At 39.0% G+C, this 24,471-nt stretch overlaps 1 long non-coding RNA gene across 1 annotated transcript; it reads left to right on the plus strand.

Moving 5' to 3' along the window:
- The first annotated feature begins 261 nt into the window (after positions 1-261).
- Positions 262-10,199, plus strand: LOC125922849 (uncharacterized). The gene is made up of 4 exons (XR_007457803.1): positions 262-703; positions 2,793-3,002; positions 7,959-8,122; positions 9,929-10,199. It is a non-coding gene; the product is annotated as an uncharacterized LOC125922849 (long non-coding RNA).
- Positions 10,200-24,471: the final 14,272 nt, after the last annotated feature.

Consider the following 24,471-nt stretch of genomic DNA (forward strand, 5'->3'; position numbering starts at 1 on the left):
ACACTTTTTCCTTTCAATGATTTCCTTTCCAATCCACATAGTTTTAGTAATTAGCCTTTCCCATATTTCAAAATGTTTACTCATTTCAAAACTATTTTTCTCTATTCTCCTCACTTGGACTTTTTTCTCTTAACTTTTTCTTTTGTTTTCGTGCCTTTTTTCAAGGATTCCTTTTAAGCCATGCCTCCTACCAGACTGAAATGCAAAACTAGGAAGAAAGACAAAAATGTAGGTAGGAACTAAAGGACCCAGTTTGTATACCAGCTGGACTTGGTGGTTCTAAAAGTATAAATATTGTTCAAGCATCTTTTCTTTGCAGAGGGTGCATAAAAGAAAAGCTGTTTCATCCTTGTTGCTGGAGATATTTTTCTTTGTAGCTAACATCGAGCAGGAAATTCTTTATGTTTATCTCGGAGCTTCAGAACTTGAAGTCATAATGGTTCCAGCCTATTCTTTTGGCCCACTCCATTCTGGGCCTTCGTTGAGAACAAGACACATATAGCGTGGGCAGGAGAGTCTTGTGAGGCCACTGGAAAGTGATCTGAATTACAAGTCTGTGGTTACATCCTGCCATAGCCGGAGAGAACAGGAAGCAAAGTCTGGACAACCAGCAGAGCCAAAGATGCAACAAACTAGAAGGGAAACAGAGCTGGACTTGCAAAATAAATGGGGGCAGAGACCTGGTGGTAAAGCATAAAAGAAGGTAAGAGAGTTTGGGAGTTAGTTCTATGGATATAGGCCAATTTTCACTTTCCCTCTTAAACACATCATTATATAATTTGTGAGTTTCAGAGCACCCATGGGTGGATAACACCACTAGATGGGTTGGTGAATTCTATTAAATGAGCAGATTTTTTGGGTGAGTGAAGAAGACATCAACATCGTTTGAAAGAGATGCTAGCTTCCTAAAAAAGAAATATTTAATGCATCAGTGCTGCTCTGTGTTCTTTTCTTTCCCCCACCATCTCCTCGTTGCTACTGATCATCCTACAAGCTCAACCAAGTGTGATTTCCATATTTAGTGCGTTAGGAAAAGGGCTTCATTAACAGTATGAGGAAACACAGGTTTTATCAAAATCAGTTTCTTTTATTTTCAAATATATCAACACAAATACTAGGTCAATGAATAAAGGAGATTTTGATCGTTTCTTTATCTTTCTGTCTTTAGTAAAATTAAATCTAAACCATCTTGGAAAAATAGTTTTCCTGTTTTACCTAGAAAGATTGCCACTGGAGGTATTCCATAAATCCTCTTAACTAATCCATTCTAAAGAAATATACTCCTCCTTTTAATTGTGTTCGTTTGCATATTTCAGAAAACTATTCCTTATATTATTACTCATTTGAAGTCTGTGATGGCAGAAATGAAGACCCCAAAATCTAACGAAACAAAATATACTTTGGATCAACCTGTGTAGAAAATGATCAGCTAATTTTGACTTAAATCTTATCTATATTTATAACCACTTGCATTTAAAAAAATTTTTTTTTCAACGGTTTTTATTTATTTTTGGGACAGAGAGAGACAGAGCATGAACGGGGGAGGGGCAGAGAGAGAGGGAGACACAGAATCGGAAACGGGCTCCAGGCTCCGAGCCATCAGCCCAGAGCCTGACGCGGGGCTCGAACTCACGGACCGCAAGATCATGACCTGGCTGAAGTCGGACGCTTAACCGACTGCGCCACCCAGGCGCCCCTAACCACTTGCATTTTAAAGCAAAAAGAAAAATACCCCAAACTCACTATTCTGTAAAATAATTTCTATTCCTGAGTCCATATTGTCTTCTGAATGCTTGGGGATGAGGTTGGTAAGGAGGAAAAATAATGCAGAAATAATATTGAGAGGAAACAACTATTGTGCTAAAGAGACTGCAGTATTCCATGGGACCTTCCATTCCTCCTAGGATATCAGATATTCTCCATCATGCCTCTCAGAGAGAGCCACTGATCAATTTTTATAGGTCCATTGAAACTTGGCTTCCTGACCACTATAAGAAATTTATAACATACATATAAATAGGTAATGAATATTAAAAGACTGATTTGAATGCCAAGTCAGGTTTTTTTTCCACCCAGAGAATTGTTGAATAGAACAGACTTCTTTTGACAACTACTCCCACATGCATTATAATATATGCACCATATTCTTTACTGTAGAAAGTTATAGTTAAGGCCACAGAAACTGGATCTTGTCTATGTGAAAAAACAAGGCTATCTATGTTACTGATAATGTTGCTTTTATATTTATACATAGTATCTTGCTATTTGCCTTTGCTTTTAACATATTTTAGTGCTTTAGTTTCTAAAACTATTCAAAAGCCAAGTAGTTATTCACTAAGTTCTCACTATTCACTGAATTCAAAATGAATTTATAAAACTTTTAATGTCAAGTGGTAGCTGTTGACTTTTATAAGTTTGATATACATTAAACTAAGGAACCGAGACAAAATGTAATTTCTATGCTAACAAAACCAGGATCCTTTATCATAATACTAAAATTATTTCTAATTCCAGGAGTTGAATTACAGTAAAAGCCAGCATGAGAAAAGATTTTCAACAGGTTTTTTTGAGTGGGGGGCTTTTTTTGGATTAAGAGTGAACCATCTTACATTAAAAAATTTCATTAAAGCTTGCTGCAATCAGTACGTAGCCTCATGTCCTACAGCAGCTTGAAGGGGTATAACCCAAGGGGTAGATGCCATGACAACAGGAATTGCTGGCTCTGAGCAACCCCTGTCAATGCTGGTGCCCCAATCCTCCTGGCACTCAAACTTTCTACTTTCCCTTGGCAGGTTCGAGAAGAGTAAACTTTGATCTGTTTGATAGACATTGAAAGAATTTCATCTCTGTTCTCTGCCTGGTTGCCTTTGCACAGCTGCGCTGCTGGCTCTCTTCAGATGTGTACTGACCTTGGCATGACCTGTGGGGGTCACTGCCTCACATTTTATGCTTAGCCAACCATCGCTGTCCTCATTGCTGTTGTTGGATTAGGTCCCTTGCAAGTCAGTATCTATGCTGTTCTAAGTAAAGAAAGAGTGAAGTGAACTGAGGGATTCTCTCTTTGCTGGTGTTATAATCCTTTCAATGAATTTCTAAACGGTGTGGACTTGCTTTCCATTTTTATAGAGCTCACAGTGTCAAATTTTATGTTGACACGTTTCTTACAGCTTTTAGCTCTTAATGCTCTGTTGTCGACTTATGTGGCACTGGACCAGGTAACATTTAATGTGACACTACTTAACTCCTGAAGTGTCTGTGTCTGGACACTTTAACTTGCAACTCTGCAGAGTGAGTTCCCTGCCCACGTTAGGTAACCCCCAAAGAAATTAGGGGGCAGCCTCTCTCTCACCTGATCCTTTCCTATAGAGACTACTGTGAGTTCCAAAGTGTTCTCTCTCTCTCTGACCCTCTCTCCATCTCTCTTTCTCAAGATCCATTAGAGCCTTTGGTGGCCCTACTTTCTATAAAGTGCGTAAGTAAGTAAAGCCCCCCTGTTAAACATAACTCTCACTTTTTAAGAGAAAAATTCACTTTCTGTTAACAAAGGAGTAGAAACATAAAATTCTTTTTATAATAGACTTATAATTACTTACTAATAGAATTATTACTATGAACAATAATATGACTTTTCATTTAATATTATGGTTAGATAAGAGAGATAAGGAGAAACTGTTGTAGCTGAAGATTATATATGAAATCAATCTTTATTATTCAGTTTTGTAAGTTTTATTTTTCTTATCAGAAACTTTTTGTATTTAGATTGACCATCTCCATTCTTTAGAGTTAACTGGGTTTTTTTAAACTGTTATCCACTATCATTCAATAGCTTTTTTTGGGTCAAGCCTCTTTTCTGAGTAGGACCCCCAGAGAAGCTGCTAGAAAGAATTATTTCCTGGGATGAAATATCCTGGCCAGAGCAACATCACTCCATGTTGTATTTGCCAGTAAGTTGATGAGATTATACCTTTTCATTAGAGCCCCCCCCCCCCCTTTCTCCTTCTTTCAAGAGTAGGTATTGTAAAAGATACATTTTAAGTAACTTCCAAATTCTTTAAGATGAATGCAATAAATTCTTGAAGGCATATTTAAACATATCCTGGTACATCGTGTGGTACAGACTGAGGCTAATGTCAGTTGATTTTGCAAGCTACATTTACTAGTAAGAGCTGCAGTCATATGGGACTCCATCTGACTCTGTAAATACCCAAATATTTATTGAGTATCAACTGTGTATAAGGCCTTGGGCTGGGTTGAAACATTAAGCTGAGCACAAGCTGACCACAAAAGCAGGAGATAATGTTACAAACACAAGTATACTTATTGGGAAATATGCAGTGATCATAATTTTAAGGGAAAACTGAGAATAGCTATGCAAATATTTTGTGTAACTTTCCTATGTATTCTTAGAAAATACTTAGAGTTTCTGCTTTCCTAAATATTCTTTTTTTCTTTTTTTTAGTTTATTTAATTTCAAGTTAGTTCGCAGTGTAGTATTGGTTTCAGGAGTAGAACCAGTGGTTCATCACTTACATATAACACCCAGTGCTCATCCCAACAAGAGCCCTCCTTAATGCCCGTCACTCATTTTGCCCACCTGCCCACCCCTCTAGCTAGCACATCCCTAAGTATTCTTAAATATTCTCTTTATTCTAACCCTCCTTAATGCCCGTCACTCATTTTGCCCACCTCCCCACCCCTCTAGCTAGCACATCCCTAAGTATTCTTAAATATTCTCTTTATTCTAAGATCCTGTTAAAATCTCAGTGGATCTATTTCACCTCCCGGGGCTCTGTTTCTTGCCCCTGATACGGATTTACTGTGCATACCTACCATCTCTTCAAACATGTTCTGTGCTCTTCCCTTAGATTTATGTCAGGTTCCAGTAAATGGGGAGAGAATCATCTGAAAGGTCTGCACAATGATGGCCTTATTTAGGATACTGCCTAGGTTGTTGAAACAAAAGACTCAAAAATAAAGATACCAAAGTGGTGGCTCTATAATATAGAGAATCAACTCTGTCCGTCTTGTTGGTTTTCCAGCCTTAGAGATTTGGCTTCATTTTTGTGCCCCGAAAAGAGCTCACCAGCACATCCTGATTCCAAGCTCACTTTGAAGGAAAAAGAGTGAAGAAAACACCTGACCCAGAAGTTGCATATGTCATTCTGCTTACATTCCATTTACTATGCTGTCTTTAGCTATATTTAGATGTAGCTTAAACTGTCATTAGTATGGAAGACAAAGGATGTTGAGAGGACAATTAGCAAACTCTGCCACATATTAATATGATCTGTATCTCTTAAAAACATTTTTTCGGAAAACAACCTAGCAGTTGGTGCTCTGGCAGATACATCACTTTCATCCTAGTTCCCTTGAGGTTCTTACTAGTCTTTGGAGCAAAGGAGTGGAGGTAGTAAGAAAACAGTAAAGAAAAATCTCAGCCCACTGTGCAGCAGTATCCCTTAATGCTGACCGTCGCTGCAAAAAGTGTCACCTTTGCACCGTCACTGCACTGTCACAAAGGGCCAGCCCATCAGGCTGAGCTTCAACACTCGACGTGCATCCCACAGGAAGCCCTGCAGTCTTGAGCACATTCACAGGATGTGTGCTTCCTTCCTAGTTAACTCTGAAAACTGTGGCTGATAAGCTCAGATAGTCTTGCTTAGGGATCTCTGCCAATGGCAGCAGAAACCCCCTCGACTTAACTCTCTCACCATGTGTGGGAAGGTTATTTATTGAAGGGATGCAGGGAATATCAGGGAATCTAATTTCAGAAGGTAGAGTCCTATTTCACAGGAAGTAGCTGGCCGTCCAAAAACTACTTTTTCTCATCTCTGTTCCTCTGGGTATGCCCACTTGTTCCATCTCCTCTACATCCCCATTTCTGATCTTTCCAAAGCTTTGGAAGTTCACTCCCCTGTAATTCTCCTCTGAGACTTTGATTTGCCATGGTATCATATTTGCCCCAATCCTTCATGGCTAAGAGCTCCTCTGCACAATTTGACTAGTCTCAATCTCTGTGTTCTCATTCAACTTCTGACATGAGAACATCTAATTGGCTCAGGCTGAATCAGATGTCTACCCCTGGTTCAATCAGTTGTAGCCAGGAAAGCAGAGTCACCTGAGACAAGCATGACCAAAGGCAGAGTCTTTTAGAATAGTCATGGCCAAAGGCTAGAAGGCAGATTCTCTTAGAATAGGCTGTGAATGGAAAGATGACTGATATATCTAATACAGACATAATATTTTTTTTAATGTTTTTAATCCCAGTTCAAATTGGGCTGATCAGAGTTGGTCCTAGAATAGTGTTAAACCTCTGGTTAGTTACAAAATACCATCTGACCAAATACCATAACTGGTACCAGGGGTGATCCCCCAAAAGGCACTATAGGTCATCTATTCCCATGACCGTATAACTTTCTTCTCTTGCCTTCATCCACTTTATGCTCTAGAATTGCAGCTTCAGTCTCCTCTCAGGTGGCATCAGTTTATGAAAATGTGATGCATTTTATCACCAGGATTTCTTCTTTAGTTTGGATAAATAATAATAGATAGGAAGAAATAATAGATTTCTTTATCTCCTTTTGAAATCTTTCATGATTTCCATCATTTCCTTTGAATTACATGATCTGTGAGTAGCATTGATAAATGTCCTTGGCATTGGTCTTGGCAATGATTTTTTGGATTTGACACCAAAATCAAAGGAAACAAAAGCAAAACTTAACAGGAGGGACCACATCAAACTAAAAATCTGCACAGCAAAGGAAACAATCAACAAAATGAAAAGGCAGCCCACAGAATAGGAGAAAATATTTACAAAACACACATCCAATAAGGGGGTAATATCCAAAATATACAAGGAACTCAGTTACATAGCAAAACAAAAATGGAAACAAAAGAACAACAACAACAACAAAACAAAAACAAAGAAACAAAAACAAAAAACAAACCCACATAAAAAATGGGCAAAAGACCCAAAGAAGACATAACAAATGGCCAACATCTGAAAAGATACTCAATATCATTAATCATCCGGGAAATACAAATCAAAACCACAATGAGATATCACTTCACACCTGTTAGGATCTCTATTACCAAAAAGACTTGTCTTTACTGACCTCTCCCCATTTCCCTCATTGCTAGTGAGATATGGAGGAAAAGGGAATCCTTGAGCACTGTTGGTAGGATGTAAACTGATGCAGCCACTGTGGAAAGCAATATGGAGTTTCCCTCAAAAAATTAAAAATATAACTAACGTGTGGCCCAGTAATCCCACTTTTGGGTATGTATATTCAAAGGAAATGTAATCATTGTCTTGAAGAGATATATGCACTCCCATGCTCATAGCAACATTATTCACAATAGCTGAAGTATGGATAAACCTAAGTTTCCATCAGCAGGTGATAAGAGATATCTGTATATCTATGTCTATGTCTATATATCTATATCTATATCTCTAAATCTACAATGGAATATTATTTAGTCTTTAAAAAAAAAAAAAAAAGCAAATCTTGCCATTTGTAATAACATTGGTGGGCCGGGAGGGCATTGTGCTGAGTGAAATAAGTCAGATAAAGACAAATACTGCACGGTATCACTTATGTGTGGAACTAAAGGAAAAAAATCAAACCCATATAAACAGAGAGCAGGATGGTGGTTGCCAGGAGGGTAGGGGGCGTGGACAGAGGTCGGTAAAGAACACAAGCCTTCAGTTATAAGATGAATAAGGTCTGAGGATCTAAAGTATAACCTGGTCACTATAGCTGTTAAATTGTATTGTACGATTGAAACTTGCCGAGAGTAGAAGTGTTCTCACCAAAGGGGGTGGGGGGGAGAAGGTAAATATATGAGGTGATGGATGTGTTAATAAAGTCAAATGTGGGAATCCTTTCACAATGTATACACATATCAAATCACTTTATATACTTTAAATATATTACAATTTTGTTTGTGAATTATAGCTCAGTCAAGCTGAGTAAGCACACATGTGTAAAAGATGTTTGTAAGAGTGCTACTTGTTGGCTACTTTGAGAGAAAAACCAGATTCCTGGGTCAGGTCTGGACTACTGAATCTGAACTTCTGAGATGAAGTCCTGAATCTGCATTTTAACTGCTGCACCCTCAGGTAGGCTGAAGATTGCATTTTGAGATAAGCTAAGTGAACTCTGTAATGAATTAATAAGATTTTAATGATACATTTACTACAGATTCCAATTATTATTATTATTTAAATGTTTATTTATTTTTGAGAGAGCACAAGTGGGGCAGGCAGAGAGAGGGAGACAGAAGATCTGAAGCAGGGTCTGAGCTGACAGCGGTGAATCCTATGTGGGGCTTGAACTCACGAACTAGGAGATCATGACTCGAGCTAAAGTCAGATGCTCAACCAACCGAGCCACCCAGGAGCCCCATAGGGATTTCCATTATTATCAGTGCCTGAAAGAATACTAATTTTGTATATGGAATTTAAGAGGGATTTGTCATAAACTTGTATTTTAATTTAGCTGTTTTATAACCAGAAAGAATAAGTCAATGAAGAGAAGGAAAATCAGAAGCTTCAAAAGATAACAATGAACATCATAATGTTTCACAGAATATTTGCTGTATTTGGGGAATAAAAATGCCCCACAGATGTCATTTTTCCATATCATAAAATAAGAAATAAACACATGAATACCAAATGTAACTTTAAAAAATGAGGGGCACCTAGGTGGCTCAGTCTGTTAAGCGTTCAACTCTTGGTTTCGGCTCAGGTCATGTTCTCACAGTTTATGAGTTCGAGCCCCACATTGGGCTCCATACTGACAGTGCAGAGCCTGCTTGTGATTCTCTCTCTCTCTCTCTCTCTCTCTCTGTCCCTTCCCAGCTTGCTCTCTCTGTCTCTCTCTCTCAAAAATAAATTAATTAAAAAAAATTTTAATGAAATTAATTTTTTAAAATTACTCCAAGTACTATAATGATTGTGAAAGAAATATAGAATATGTTTTAAAATGTGAAGTGTTTATGTTACATGTATAAAGCATACACACACACACACAAAGATTTAATAATAGTATAAATATACTCTGGTTAACCTTACGAGTTAAGGATATTTTGAATGAATAATTGCTAATTAATTCACACTGATTATTAATATGCATAAAGTTCAAACCACACATGTCTGAAAAGAGGACTTACACATTTATTTGTGACAGAAAAAAAAAATCAGTTAATAGAGTTGACTGAATTATGTTACTGAACTAACTTGACAGCCTAAACTGTTAGTACTCAAGCAAAATCTCTGTGCATCTCATATTTATAATGAAAACATTCCTGAGCTAAGGAAAAAAAAGAAAAAGCCTGCCTTTATAGCTTCAGGGAAATACTGTTAACTAAACTTAGGGGACTTCCAGAGGTAGCAAAATGAGGAGGGGAAAACCATAGAATGATCTCACTTTTCTGATAATTGAAACTCAAACTCCTGGAACATAGCTGCACAATTTCTACCCTTTTCTTTTAAGGTTCGAGGTCCTCCTGGACCTTGAAAATAAAGGGCAGAGAGGTAGTACCTCAGAGTTGGGAATCAGAAATCAGATCCTGAGGGTTTGGGAGTCATAAGTCAGCCAAGGATACAGAGTTCTCTAGAACGGAGCTTTCTTGGGACATGAATCATGTTTATTTTAGACGCAAAACTTTCTAGCTCCAAATAGAAAAAAAAAATCATTCTTACTTTATGAAAAATGTCTCTGCCAGAATGTTAGGAAACAAGTGAGTCGTCCAAGCACTGAGGCTCTGTGGCTCATTTGCAAAGTTCCTCTTCTTCATCTGCTCTCAGTGCCTCCTCCCTGGCCCCGGGCCAGTCTCAAATTCTCAGTTCTACCATTGTGCTAAGGACAAAAGTATGTCTGAAGTGTATGCTGCATTCTCTAATGAGTTTGTCTACCTATTCCAGGTAAATCAGAATGTCTCAAGAGGATCCTTGGGACACAGAAAACATGTTGTGCCTGATGAATGCAACCTGTGTGTGAGCCTGCTTCAGAAACTGTCATTGGACAACACCATAGCTCTCTGCTTCCTGGAGAGGTTCCTGCAGGAGTTTTAAAGTTGTTACATGATGTGCAACTTTATTAATTTTAGTTGCAACTGTGAGCGCATACACAATGCGCTATTTAAAACACTATTTTAAACACTATAGTGAGTGGGGTTGTATTCATTTGGGCCCTTGCAGTTTACTATAGTGTTGTAAAGATAAAGTCTCAACTCTTAAACTAAGATCTCCAGATGTGGTGCCTATTCCTGCACAGCCTCTTTTGGGCAGTACCCATATATTTACCACTACCACTTTTAAAGTTGGTTGCCAATAGAATTTTGAGGTCATGGATCTAGAATACCGTAATCTGATTTGTTGTCCTCAGACCTAGAAACTGGAGCAAGTGATAGCCTCCATTTGGAGCAAGGTTTCTCAATCTTGGCAATATTGATGCATTGAGCTGAGGAATTCTTTGTTGAAAGAGTTGTCTTGTGCATTGAAGGATGCTTAGCAGTATTTGGTTTCCTCTAGGCCCCAAGCTTGTTAAATGCTGTAGCTAAATGTAGTCAGCAAGTTTTGTTTTGTTTTATTTCCTCCTTCAGGCAGTAAGAGCTGATCTCTGGTGCCTTCTGTTTAAGTGGAATACTGTGAGCCCATTTTTCCTTTAGGAACCCTAGTCTAATGATTGCCAACTTCTGAATCCGAGCTCTCCACCAACTGGGAGCCTCAATCCACTCTTTTACATTTCTTTTTATTCTCTTCTGTGGGCTACCCCATATCCTTCTAATGAATTCATTTTACACTACTAATTTTCCCCCCAGTTCAGTAAATAGCAACTCCATTCTTCCAGATGGTCAGACCAGAAACTTCCGAGTCATCTTGGACTCCTTTTTCACCTGCTGTGACCTCAGGGTCCCTGCAGGATACAAATAGCACACTAAAAGGGTATCTGAGGAAAATTCAAAAGATTGTTTAGAAATATGTGGTCTGGTTAAGGGAAACTAGTAAGAAATGGTGAAGTGCCCAAGAGGTAGCAGGAAGACTTCACTCCCTGTAGGCAGGAAGGAGCATGGAGTGGGGAGGGTTTGCCAGAGCCAGCAAGAGCTATAGCTATGGGAGATTGCTGCCTAACAGGAAAGAAGGGTAGTCTTCGCCAGACTGAAGGGTGGCAAGGAAGGATCCAGGAGAATAACCGTCCTGGTCTTGTTCTCCTCCTGCCCTCCAATCTCCAGTTGTCTGAACCCAACCAAAGAAGGACAGGAGAATCCAGGTGTGTGGTCTGTGGAGGTCAGACTTCCAGCCTATGGGAGAGAATGGAGTGTGGATCTGAAGGGGCAATCAGAGAACATCTATGCACTCTCACCAGCAAATCTGTCAGCTCTACCTTGAAATACATCCAGAATCCAACTCTCACTACCTCTTTCATTACCTTCCTAGTCCAAGCCACGATTTTTCACATTGACGATTGCATTAGCCTCCCACCTCCATCCCTCACTCAGTTTTTTAAAAATGTTTATTTTGAGAGAGAGACAGAGAGAGTGCAATTGAGGGAGAGGCAGAGAAATAGGGAGAAAGAGAATCCCAAGCAGGCTCCTCGCTGTTAATGCAGAGCCCTATATGGGGCTGAAACCCATGAACCATGAGATCATGACCTGAGCCAAAATTAAGAATCAGACACTTAACTGACTGAACCACAGAGGTGCCCCACCAGTTTTATTTTTTTACAGCATTTATGACTCCCCCCAAAATATTATATATATATATATATATATATATATATATATATAAAATATGTCTCTCTCTACTGGAATGTGAATTCCATGAAATTATAAACTTAATCTGTTTTGTAATACTATTAAATTCCTTATACATTCTAGGCAGGCAATAAATATCGAATTAGTTAAGTAATTAATCTTAAATTAATCTGATTTGGTTTCTGTTGCTTATATCCAAAGAACTTTAGATGATTCAAGTGTGTATAATGTAATCTCATTTTGTTTTTTGAAAAGTTTATTTGTGCACAGAGAAAATAATGAAAGTATATTCAAAATATTAGATTTGATTACCATTGGAGAATGGAATTTGGGGTAATTTTAATTTTCTTCTTTGATTTTAATACTTCTGAAATATTCTACCATGACCATGTATGATCCTTGTAATCAGATAAAGAGAATAGCTTTATTTTAACGTATGGCCTAGATCAGCTGGATCTTCCAGAGAAGCCCAGCAATTCTTTTTCATGTTTTGGCTCCTCATCCTTTTTCTCACTTGTCATTGCTGAACCTTTCCCACTCTTCTTAAGCAGTTGTGTTGGACCCATTCTACACCTTACCTACCCTGCTCTGTGCCCAGGAAGCTGACCATGAGGTTGCAACAACCTGGATCCCTTGCCCTATGGCTTCTAGTTGAGTTCCACGAATGATTTTAGCTAAAATCTAGAGGGTGGGAGGAGAGTGGGTCAGATTATTTACTCCCGAGCTACCTCCTTACCAGTTCCCTGCAGGTGGGCTATATCCCTTTACTGAAAGGCCATAGTTCCAGTCAGATGGTCCTCTCCAAACAGCTATCTCTGGTCCCAGTAAGTGTCCCTCCTTTTGCTTCTTCAGGCCTACGGATGGTCGTAGTCCCACCTACTTCCAGCCCTGGGGTAATGCCCCATCCCTTGTTCTTCTTCCTAAGCCTTGCTCACAGCTCTATAAACTCCCCTCAAATTACCCAAATTCCAATGGTCTGTATCTTTTCTTCCAAGGTCCCAACTAAGCATTCAGCCTCATCCTCTTCCATTCACTCTCAGCAACTGGTCTTGCCTTATTGTTTTTTACTGAGGTTGAGGCCTTTATTTCTCAGCTTTCTTGGCATTCCTTGAATGTCTGCACCATCACTTTACTAACAGTAGTCCATGTAATGGCCTGCTTTCACCTCTAATCCTGACCTCTCAGAGCACATAACACATCTGGCTCATTAGCAGGGCTTTACCCTGTTTTCCTCTTACTCTAAGAACTTTTCATACAGAACAAACTGGTGGTTACCAGAGGGAAGGTGCGTGAGGGGATGGTGACATAGGTAAGAGGATTAAAGAGTACACTTAACATGATGAGCATAATTGTACAGTCAGCCATGATAATCTTCTTGCTAGTCTTGCCATTTCTGGACCCAAAGCGCTCTGTCACCTTGCCAAAGACCATCCAACCACTCAGTCTCAGTACACACGAAAAGCTGGTTTGTCTTGGGTCTAGCATTTGCCATGGACAAGATAACAAGACTAATGTGATTTGGGATGAAATTCTATTCATCAAACTTAATCCCCATAGGTGAACTTACTAGTCCCATTATGAATGAAGTCGCCACCTGGCACATAAAGTGCAGAATAATTCTGTGAAAACAAAATTCTTTCCAGTGCTCACAACTTGAAAGTTTTCTGCTGTCTTTGGAAATTTGTCTGCAAACAGCTGGAAGGAGATGCATCCCAAGAGCTCACCATTGATGCCATGTTGAAGAACATTGGGATGACCATGACCGGGCAACACAGGCAGCTCAGGAGTGGTGGCTTCTGCAAGGCAGGAAGAATTTTAGAACATTTAGGAAACTCCCAGGATCACCTAGCTACTGGTGGTTGTGGGATGCAAGCTCCACATGAAACTAGAAGTCTGCTTTTAATCTTTTTTCTATGCTATCCACATCCTTCAACATGACTTCCAAAGCATGCCACAAATTGCTCCCACCCTTCTGAGCTAATCTCGCTTTTATTTCTCTCTATTACACTGAGTTTGCCAATATACTGTAAACACACCATGTTCATTTCAGTTGTTTGCCTTTACTTTTGCACCTGCAGCTTTTCTCTTATCATCAAATCAAATCTCTTCTTGAGTTAAGGTCTCATTCCAGAGCACAATGAAGTCTTCACAAATGCTATAGTACAGCTGGATCTTTTCTTGGAGCCCCTAAAACCACTTATTGTCTGTCCCATTAACTTTCACATTCAATTATGGAGCACCTTAAATTTTTATTTAACTGATACATGTACAATTGCTATTCATTCATCCCAGAAGAAAATACTGAGCCCTTGTCATTTGCCAGGCACTGTTTAAGTGCTGGAATACAAAGATGGGTATGATTCAGACTCTGAAAGAGTTTAATCTTTGGGGGTAGTAGATACATTAACTAAACTATTACAGTATGCTCTAAGTGATAATATTGGAGCATTGTGTTGCATAATAGTTTAGCACATGAGTTTCAGAACTGCCCAGATCCAGATACATTTTCCAGCTCTGCTCTTCAATCCTCTACATTTGTACTTGCCTTTCTCCACTGCCAACCAGTATTTTCTAAGGTAAATGCAAACTAAGGGTGATATTAATCTAGAAAACATAAAATTAGGAATATAAATGGCCTGTTATAAAACCATTCAAGTATACGGTGTACTTTTTAAAAACACTTATTTGTAGATCATTCTTATCTTTTTCACTCTGCATTAGGTTGACATATTTATCTAATTCTTGTCTCAATTTTTTTTCACTTTATATAATTTGAGGCTATGGTATTAATAATGTTATATTACTGGTGAAGTGAATTTTCCATCATGTATCTCTTTTATCTCTAATATTGTCTTTTAATCTTAAAGTCTATTTTAGTATAGTGACATCAGCTTTTGATTTTGCTTTTTTTAGTTGGTATTTGCATGTGCTAACATTTTCAACCTTTTCTTTTCAGCCTTTTAGTGTTACTATGTTTTAAGTGTGTCTCCTGTTGTGAGTCAGGATTCTGGTAGGAAATAAAAAGGCAGTACCCTCAAAATGTTCATTGAGGAGAGTTTAACAAAATTTCTTTAGAGAGGTATTGACAGCATTAAGGAATAAGCAATAAGAGATAGTAAAATACTCAGACACTAAAAATACAGAAAAACATTTATACCCTAGTTCTGAAGGGTCAAAGAGAGGGAGCACTGTTAGTAGAACCCAGTATAAGCTGTTGCTGGGAGAGGGGACACCTGCAGGATCTGTGATCTTAAGTAGAGATAACACTAAAAAACTCTGGCGCAGCGTAAGGGAAGCTGGGGGAATTAATACCCCTACTTCTCTCTCCTCCTGCCCTGTGATCTTCTGCCACTATCAGCTACTGACCAAACTCAGCTGGAAGTTAAAGAGCAAAGGATCTCAGGAATGCAGAGCACAGACCTGGGCATAGAGCCAGACAGAGAAGAGTAGAGAAGACCCAACACACATGTAAACAGCTCAACAGCTGGACTTTGTTGTTGTTATCCAGTCTAATAGCTTTCTTTTAAATGGAGCATTTAGTCCATTTACTTACATTTATTGAGATTGCTTTTGTAATTTATTTCTCAGCTTTTATTTCCCACATTACCTATGTTTTTTTTTTCTTCTGTCATGACTTCTTTTTTATTATTTGAGCAGTTTTTCTCATTCCATCTCTATTATTTTAGTGGTTACTTTAGAAATTTATACTATCTTTAATTTCCTGCTAAACCATAGAAAGATCTTTGGATCACCTTTGCTTTGATTACCCCTCTCCTGACTTATATACAATTGTTGTTGGCTATTTTAACCCAATAACACATTATTGTTGTTATATTATATCTATATATGTTATATTTAGACAGAACTATATATTTATGATATATAGGCAATATTTATTTAGATGTATTTTCTTTGCTCACCATTCATCCTTATATCTTAGACTTTTCACCTGGAATTACTTTTCTTCTTTCAATCTTTTGGACATTCTGTGTTAAGATATATTGGTGATAAACTCTGCATTTTCTTGCTTCTGGAAATGTCTTAATTTCATCCTTTTGCTAGATATATAATTTTAGATTTATATATTTGAAGATTTTATTCTTTTGACTCAGGGCTTTCATATACCTATTGAGAAGTCTGATGTCAGCATAACTGTTAACTCCTTGGGAGAATAGATTTTAAAATATTTTTTTGTTGTTCTTTCTGGATTGCAGTTTCACTATGATATGTCTAGATATGGATTTCCTCTTATATATCCTGCTTGGGATTCATAGATAATTCTAAAACTGTAGACTGGTGTCTTTCATTGGCTCATAAAATTATCAGATCTTATCACTTCAAATATTGCTTCTACCTTATTCTCTCTCTCTTCTCCTTTTTGAACTCTGAATGGGTAAATATTAGGCCTTTTCCTCTATCCTCCATGCTAATCCTTCTTTTATATTTCACATGCCTTTAACTTTTTGTGCTACACTCTCTATAATTTCCTCCAATCTATCTTCTAGTTCATGATTTTTTTCTTTAATAGTGGCTAATCTGATGTTTAGCTCGCCCACTCAGTTTTACATTTTAATGCTCATATTCTCATTTTTAGAAATTCTTGATTCTTTTTCAAATTCGCTTTGTCATTTTTATGGTATTTTCTTCCATTTTCATATTTTTGCCTTTATTTTATTCACTGGAACACATTAAATAAACAATTATTTTATTTTCTGTGCCTAATAGTTCCAATATCTGAAGGTTTGTAGGTCTGATTCTTCTGTTGGTTGCTTCTGCTAACTTTGCAAAAATGTCTTCTTTATGAATTTTATGTATTTTGTGATTTTTGTGCTGCTATTCCTTGGGATGTTTTCTGGGGAAATACTTTGAATTCTGAGTTGAAAAAATGCTCTTCCAAAAAGAAATTGCGTATGCTTTTGGATAATGGATTGTATGTGCCAAAGATGGTGACAACAGTATCATGCATTCCACACGCTCTTCTTACAATGTGACTTTGACACTCTTCCCATTGAGAAGTGGGGTCTATGTTCTTGCTCCTTGAATCTGGGAGGCCTTGTGGGTGAGGGTGGAAATGATTCTATGGGACTTCCAAGCCTGGAAGATAAAAGGCAAGATAGTTTTCCCCTGGTTCTATTGGGATGCTTTGCACTTGGAACCAGCCACCATGCTATGAGAAAGCCCATGCAGCCACAAGGAAAGGCCATATGCAGGTATACTTGCCAACAGGCTCAGCTGAAGTCCTAGCCAACAGGCTGCATCCACCACCAGACATGAGAGTAAACTAGTTTACAGATAATTCCAGCTTCCAGCCCCTCAGTGACCCCCTGATCTCAGTCTTCTCAGATAGGCACCAGACACCATGGAGCAAAGACAAGTTGTCCCTGTTGTATACTTTCCAAATTCTTGACCTACAGAATCCATAAGTATAATAATATTACTGTTTTATAGTACAAAGTTTGGAGGAATGTGGGTTCTTATTTGGCAATCAGCGACCAGAATACTTCTGCCAGATACCTGGGAATAAGACCAATATAAGACTCTAACTTAAATTCTCGGTTTTAGAGTGTTTTTGGGCAAAAAAATAGTATGACTCCTGGCTACTGACTTGCTTGAGGCTGGTTTGTAACCATGAATTATTAGAAAAGGAATTTTCCCTTCACCCAACACCATGATTGAAGAGTGGGAGTTTTCCTGGAGGTCCCATCCATGGTTTGCATGTATGAGTAGGGGCCAGGTTTCTTTCTAGCTCACCCTTCCACTGAATGCTTATCCTTTCAGTTTGAGGGGGCTTTTATTAGGTTCCATACTTTGAGTAGGTCTTATGTTTCATCTCCTGTTCTCTTTTCCCTGTAAATTAAAAAGCAAAAGCAAAAAAACGGATGTTTACATTTACCAGGTTTTGACAAGTAATCTCAAAGTGAAAACAGTTTCTCTGTTCCCTTTATTTACCTAGGTTCCACTTTAGTTTTTGGCCTGTTTGTGTGTATTTTTGTTCCCTCTCAGCCCCTTGATGCACTTAAAAAGATGCATTGCTTATTATAAATGGAATGTTGGTGGTTTTCAGCACCAAAATTTGGTGCTGGGGCTCTGTTATGAGCTGAACTGTGTCCCTCCTAAAAGTTATATGTTGTAGTCCTAACCCCCAGCACCTCAAAATGTGACTGTATTTGAAGATTGGGCCTTTAAATAGGTGACTAAGTTACAATAAATAATTAGAATGGGTTCTAATCCAATGGGACTAGTGTCCTTTTAAGAAGAAAAAATTAGAACTGCAATGAAATATCACCTCACACCTGTCAGGACGGCTATGATAAAAAACACAAGAAACAACAAATGTCAGTGAGGATGTAGAAAAAAGGGAATCCTCTTACAATGTTGGTGGGAATTCAAACTGGTGTAGCCACTCTGGAAAACAGTATGAAATTTCCTCAGAAATTTAAAAATAGAACTACCCTACAATCTAGCAATCACACTACTGGGTATTTACCCCAAAAATACAAAAACACTAATTCAAAGGGACACATGCACCCTGATGTTTATTGCAGCATTATTTACAATAGCCAAACTATGGAAGCAACCCAGGTGTCCATCAATAAATGAATAGATAAAGAAGATATGGTATGTATACAATGGAATGTTATTCAGCCATAAAAAAGAATGAAATCTTGCCATTTACAATGACATGGATGGAGTTAGAGAGCATAATTTTGAGGAAAATAAGTCAGTCAGGGAAAGACAAATACCATACATTTCACTCCTATGTGGAATTTAAGAAACAAAACAAGTGAGCAAAGGAAAAAGAGAGAGAGAAAGAGAGAGACAAACCAAGAAACAGACTCCTAACTACAGAGAATAAATGGATGGTTACTAGAGGGGAGGTTACGTGACATAGGTGATAGGGATCAAGAGTACACTTATCACAATGAGCACTGAGTAATATATAGAATTGTTGAATCACTTTATGGTACACCTGAAACTAATATAACACTCTGTTAACTGTACTAGAATTAAAATTAAAAACTTAAAGAAAAAAAGGAAATTTCGACACAGACACGTATGTATAGAGGGAAGATGATATAAAGACACAGGGAGAAGACAGTCACCTACAAGCCAATGAGAGAGGCCTCACCGAGAAATCAACCCTGCCAACACTTTGATCTCATACTTCTTTACTTTTTAACGTTTATTTATTTATTTTTGAGAGAGAGATACCACATGCGCAGCCAGGGGAGGGGCAGAGAGAGAGGGGGAGAGAAGGAATCCCAAGCAGGCTCCGCACTCTCTCACGAACCATGAGATAATGACCTGAGCCAAAATCAAGAGTTGGGATGCTTAACCGACTGAGCCACCCAGATGCTCCTGATCTGACTTCTAACCTCCAGGACTGTGAAGGAAAATAAATGTGTTGTTTAAGCCATCCAGTCTGTGGTACTTCAGTATAGCAGCCCTAGCAGACTAGTATAGGAACTCCCTCCCGTTCATGTGGTTAATCAATAGTTGAGAGCACCATTACTAATAATTTATGAAGGGACTGGCTATTCAATTTGTGTTTGTTGCAACTTCTATGTTTCTTCTGACTTCTCTCCTGCTGTCTCCCTTTTGACCAATGCATTGCTTTTCAACACTCATTCACAACATAAGAGAGGAAAATAGAGTCAAGAAAACCCCATTTCTTCTGTTGTCTTTCCTAGTTCACATCTCGGGTTATTAGGGTGATGTTGGAGGGGAGAAAGTTTTAGGCCAGGTCAAGTTTTTACACACCTCCATGTGTCATTCTGTGTGGCTCCACATATTTTAATAATACAGCCTCTTATTGTTTTGGCTATAAATGACACTACATAGGTCAATGTGTAATCTATGCTAAAGAAACAAATTTGAATTGAGTAAATTTTAAAGATCAAATTGAAACTGCTTAAAAGCACAAAGTTGAACAAAAGTCAAAATGGCTGCACTAATGCCTCAGCGAAGCTCAGTTTTAAAGTAACCCTTTTCCTCTCTATTCTGCATACCTCTCCTCCTTTCTTAGCCTTTTGTTTTAGGAACCCCATATCACCCTGAGGAGACAAATGAAGCTGGCTGACAGCATGTGCACAATTGCTGTCAAAACTGGCTAGATCCTGTATTTCCCTGTAAACACTCCCACCCCCCACCCCCACCTTCAGCCCCTTCTTTTGGGTGGGTTTGCAATTTTTGAAGGACTTGGCCTGCTGCAGCCCCCTTTGCCCGGCAAAGCAAGAAAGTTCTATTTCATCTTTATCCCAAACTCGGTCTTTGAGTTATATTTTGGCTCAGAAGCATGGAGGTCGGTTTTCGGCAATATTATTGGCTTTATTCAATAATTCATAAATCAAGCAGCATCCAGAAAGGAGCTCCGAGGAGCTGTGCAAAATGAAAGGCTTTTATAGACAGATGAGAGTTGGAACAAGGAAGTCATACTAGGCAAAAAAAGTGAATGGTTATGGCAAGATCACTTTCCTTTAGGGGACGGCACGGTTCTATCAGGCAGATTACCTAACAAGTGCTGATGAGGTGACTTCTGATTGGTTTGAGTTCCATTCCTGGGAGAACTGAAACTATAGTAAAGTATAGGTTTGGTGACATGGGGCTTACAATTAACTGATTCTGTTTTGGGCCCGTTGTCTTATATTTAACATCTACAGTGTATTGTATGTTACCAAAGATTCATGGGTTTTAAGCTACTCAAATAACATGGCAATGTGAAGTTGCAACAGGGAAACCTTCAGGGCAGTTATATTATTCAGATATTTTAAATTAGAAAAACACCCTTTAGTCCATCTAATTTTTGGAATTTTAATAAATAGAAAACTTGAAGGAATCATAATTTATTACTCAAATTAGTTGCAATTTTACAACATAGGCAATGAATCAATTTTCCTCAATGAAAATCTGATGCAGGCTTTTCTAAAATTTTTTAAGTTATTTTTGGAGATAACACAGAAACTGATGAAGAATCAGGAACAAATACTTGTTTTATCAAAGAAAGTTGGAATTGGGTTGAAGTACCGAGTGAGTCACAATGTCTGTTCTTTCAGACCAGTTTAACTTCACTATAATTACTCAGGCTTAATACAACAGTCTTCACATGTGTTTGATCTATGACTTACAAGAAGTACATTTTGGTCATCTGAATAAACAAAATATGTATGTATTTTTTAAATGTTTGTTTATTTATTTTGAGAGAGAGAGAGAGAGAGAGTGCATGCAAGAGCAAGCACAAGCAGGGGAAGGCAGAGAGAAAGAGGGAGAGAGAATTCCAAGCAGGCTCCCCTCTGTCAGCACAGAGCCTGATGTGGAGCTCAATCTCACGAACTGTGCGGTCATGAACTGGACCGAAATCAAGAGTCAGATGCTCAACTGACTGAGCCACCCAGGCACCCTGCAAAATATATTTCTTATATATATTTGGTCTTCCACAGTTCTTGGCTCATAGTTTCCCAAACCCACGTCACTTCCTAAGTGTTGAGAATGATCAAGGTGTCTTTTGTTATGTTAATAAAGTGACTTCTGGAAAGTATTTAAGGGAGGGGGTTGGTTGCCAGGAGGACCAACCATACAATTAGAGGTATGGAACTTTCAGTCCTACACCCTGACTGCCTTGAGAGGGCCTGGACGTTGAATCAAATCAATGGCTAATGATTAAATCAGGTGTGCTTATGTAAGGAAGCCTCCACAAAACCCCAAAAGGGTGGGGTTCAGAGAGTTTCTGGGTTGGTGAACACATAGGTATTCTGGGGAGAGTGTCATCCTTGGGGAGGCATGGAAGCTCTGTACCCTTTTCCCACACCCTACCCTCTGCATCTCTTTCATATAGCTAGCTATTTCTGAGTTATATCCTTTTATTAAAAAACCTGTGATCTAGTAAGTAAAATATTTCTCTGAATTTTGTGAACCACTCTAGCAAATTAATGGAGCTCCAGGAGAGGGTGGTGGGAACCTCCAATCAGTAGCCATTGGATCAGAAGCACGGGTAATAACCTAGGCTTACCACTGGCACGTGTGCGGGAAGGACAGTCTTGTAGGACTGAACTCTTAACCTGTGGAATCTGATGCTGTCTCCAGGCAGATAGTGTCAGAATTGCTTGCTGGCATGTAAGGAACCCCACACACATTGGAATTGGTACCAGGACCAATTTTAATTGAAAAAGATGTGATGACATGTATATGCATTTGGTTGGGGAATTTGGAGATTCTGGGCCCTCTAATAATGGATGCTAAAATGAGACTTCAAAAAATATGACAATCTCATACTTCTATATTCTGAGTAAGTTAGGGCATTTCTTTATTAAATCAGAGCATTCCAAATTTTCAGAAAAGAGGTGGTATAAAAATATATTTCCATAATGAAAATAAAGTCAGATTTCCTAGAAAAAGTCGACTATGCATCTCAGTTCTTAAGAACATAGGAAGGAGAAATGTTAAAATTTGGAAATAAGGAAGGCAGTGGAAATTCCTACTCAGCCAGCTGAGAAAGGGGAGGTCCAGGAGAAGGGGTGTTCTAAAAAAATCCACACAAGGGCAAGGCCGGGTCCAGGGTGGGGAAAAAACTTGGCTATCACTGAGGATTCCTGGGGACAGGCTTCCCAGAAACCTGTCAGATCTTCATTTAGGAGAGAGAGCCTTTTGAGGAGAGACTCACAGAGATGTGATTGGAGAGAGAAAGACAGAGACAGAGCACAAGTGGGGGAGGGACAGAGAGAAAGGGAGACACTGAATTCGAAGCAGGCTTCAGGCTCTGAGCTGTCAGCACAGAGCCTGATGTGGGGCACGAACCCACAAACCACGAGGTCATGACCTGAGCTGAAGTCGGACACTTAACCCACTGAGCCCCCCAGGCGTCCTCAGACCTGTGATTTTTGACCTTCACTTCAGGAGCATGAAATGATCTTGATTAGCTCCCATTTCTGGGCCACCCTACTAATAATCCTGTGTGATTTCATAGACCCTTTGTCCCCAAAACATTCTGAGTGTGGATGTGTAAAATCCCATCAACAGATAGCTCTATGGCTCCACAAGCAGAGATAAAAGACTTACAGAGAAAATTCCTGGTTGTGGTAGCTCACTGGGAGAAATGTATTCCTACCTGTGAGCAGTTAATCAATTGAAGAGAATAAATTACTGATTAGAGCAGTTCCCAGAGTTTTGGGAAGAGGGAATTCAGCGTAGGTAGCAGTGGGGTCGAGTGGGCAGAGCTAAGGAAGGAGAGAGCTCAGGGTCCTTTTGTCTATTTGGGCCTCTTTCTTGTCAATGTCTGCTAACACAAGGGTCTGTGAAGGTATTTTTACGCGGGTGACTTGGGAGTATTGCCTCTAGGCCCCGTTGTGCTACCAAGGTTGTGAAGCAGAATTTATGATGATTTTATTGGCTTATGCAGTTGCTAGTGCCACCAACAGTATTAATAAAGAAGTCATTTTCACAGAGTCCAGTGAGCTGATGTCTCATGGAATGCATTCAAAGGAGCTACTCTAATTTCTCATGGTTTACTCAACAGAGTGGTCATCCCACATTTTTTTTTTTTTTTTTTTTTTTTTTTTTTTTTTTTTTACACAAGTCAGGAGTGCCTATTACGTACAATTGTATTTTATTATATCCTACCTCCTTCCACGAAGCGTTTCAGGCTGCTAGCGGGAAATACACTTTATCAATGGAAACCATGTCATTTTGCTAAAGAAGGTTGGGGTCTTGTTGCTAATCACTGTGAGGGGGAAAAAAAGCCGGGGCTCACCAACTGGAGTGAGGTGGAGTGAGATGGTGCACACCATCAACCTGTCAAATCTAGCTGACCTGAGGCAGCAACAACCAGGATTTGTGATGCAAATCCTACCAATCCAGGAATTCAGTTGTTTATGCTGCCTCACGGACTCTTTTTCTTTTTTTAAATGAGCACTTGGTAACCCAAATAAATCTTTCTATAAATGGAGGAAACATTTTTGAGGGTTGTGGAGGTCTTCCAAATTCCTCATTATGAAGCCTTCTGAAAGTTGCCCAGGGAATTTTTTTGGTAACTTTTTTATTTTAAAACTTACATAGGAAGTACATTCTTATTGTAAAAGTACAGAAGCAGACAGATAAAAGTCCACCTTCACTGAAGACTTTTTTATGCCTTTTCTAGAACAGAGGCTCTTTCTTTGTAGCTCTGGAAAGTGGTGAGGAGAGCAGGGCTGGGTATATATACCTCCTTGCATCTGTTTCTTCATCTCTCTCTGCATTAGTCAGGGGAGGCTCTGCTATGCTGCAGCAATAAATAAACCCTAAGTCTTCACTTAACTCACTCGTGCAAAGTGTATTATAGGTCCAGTAGCTTTTCAGGGAGCTTCCTTGCAAGTGATGACTTAGGAATCAGGTTGCTTTCATCTTACAGCTACTCTATCTGAAACACAAGACTTCCAGCAGCACTGAAGCAGGGAATGAGAGAGAATGAGAACACACATGTGCTCTCAGTTGCTATAGACTGGAAATAACACACATCACTCCTACTCTCCATTCATTGGCCAGAGCCCATGCATGGCCCCTACTTAACTTCAAGGGAGGCTGGAAAGTGTTTGTGTGTCCAAGACTGAGTAGGAACCCAATTATGATGACCACTACTGAGGTTCTACCATATTTTCTCTCTTCCTAATGTCCCTTCTACCCCAGTACTCAGACATGCAGCAGTGATGACCCCAAATGTCCTTAACTTGTTTGTAGGTATCT

The sequence above is a fragment of the Panthera uncia genome, chromosome B1, assembly GCF_023721935.1.
Source record: "Panthera uncia isolate 11264 chromosome B1, Puncia_PCG_1.0, whole genome shotgun sequence".
NCBI classification, from domain to species: domain Eukaryota; kingdom Metazoa; phylum Chordata; class Mammalia; order Carnivora; family Felidae; genus Panthera; species Panthera uncia.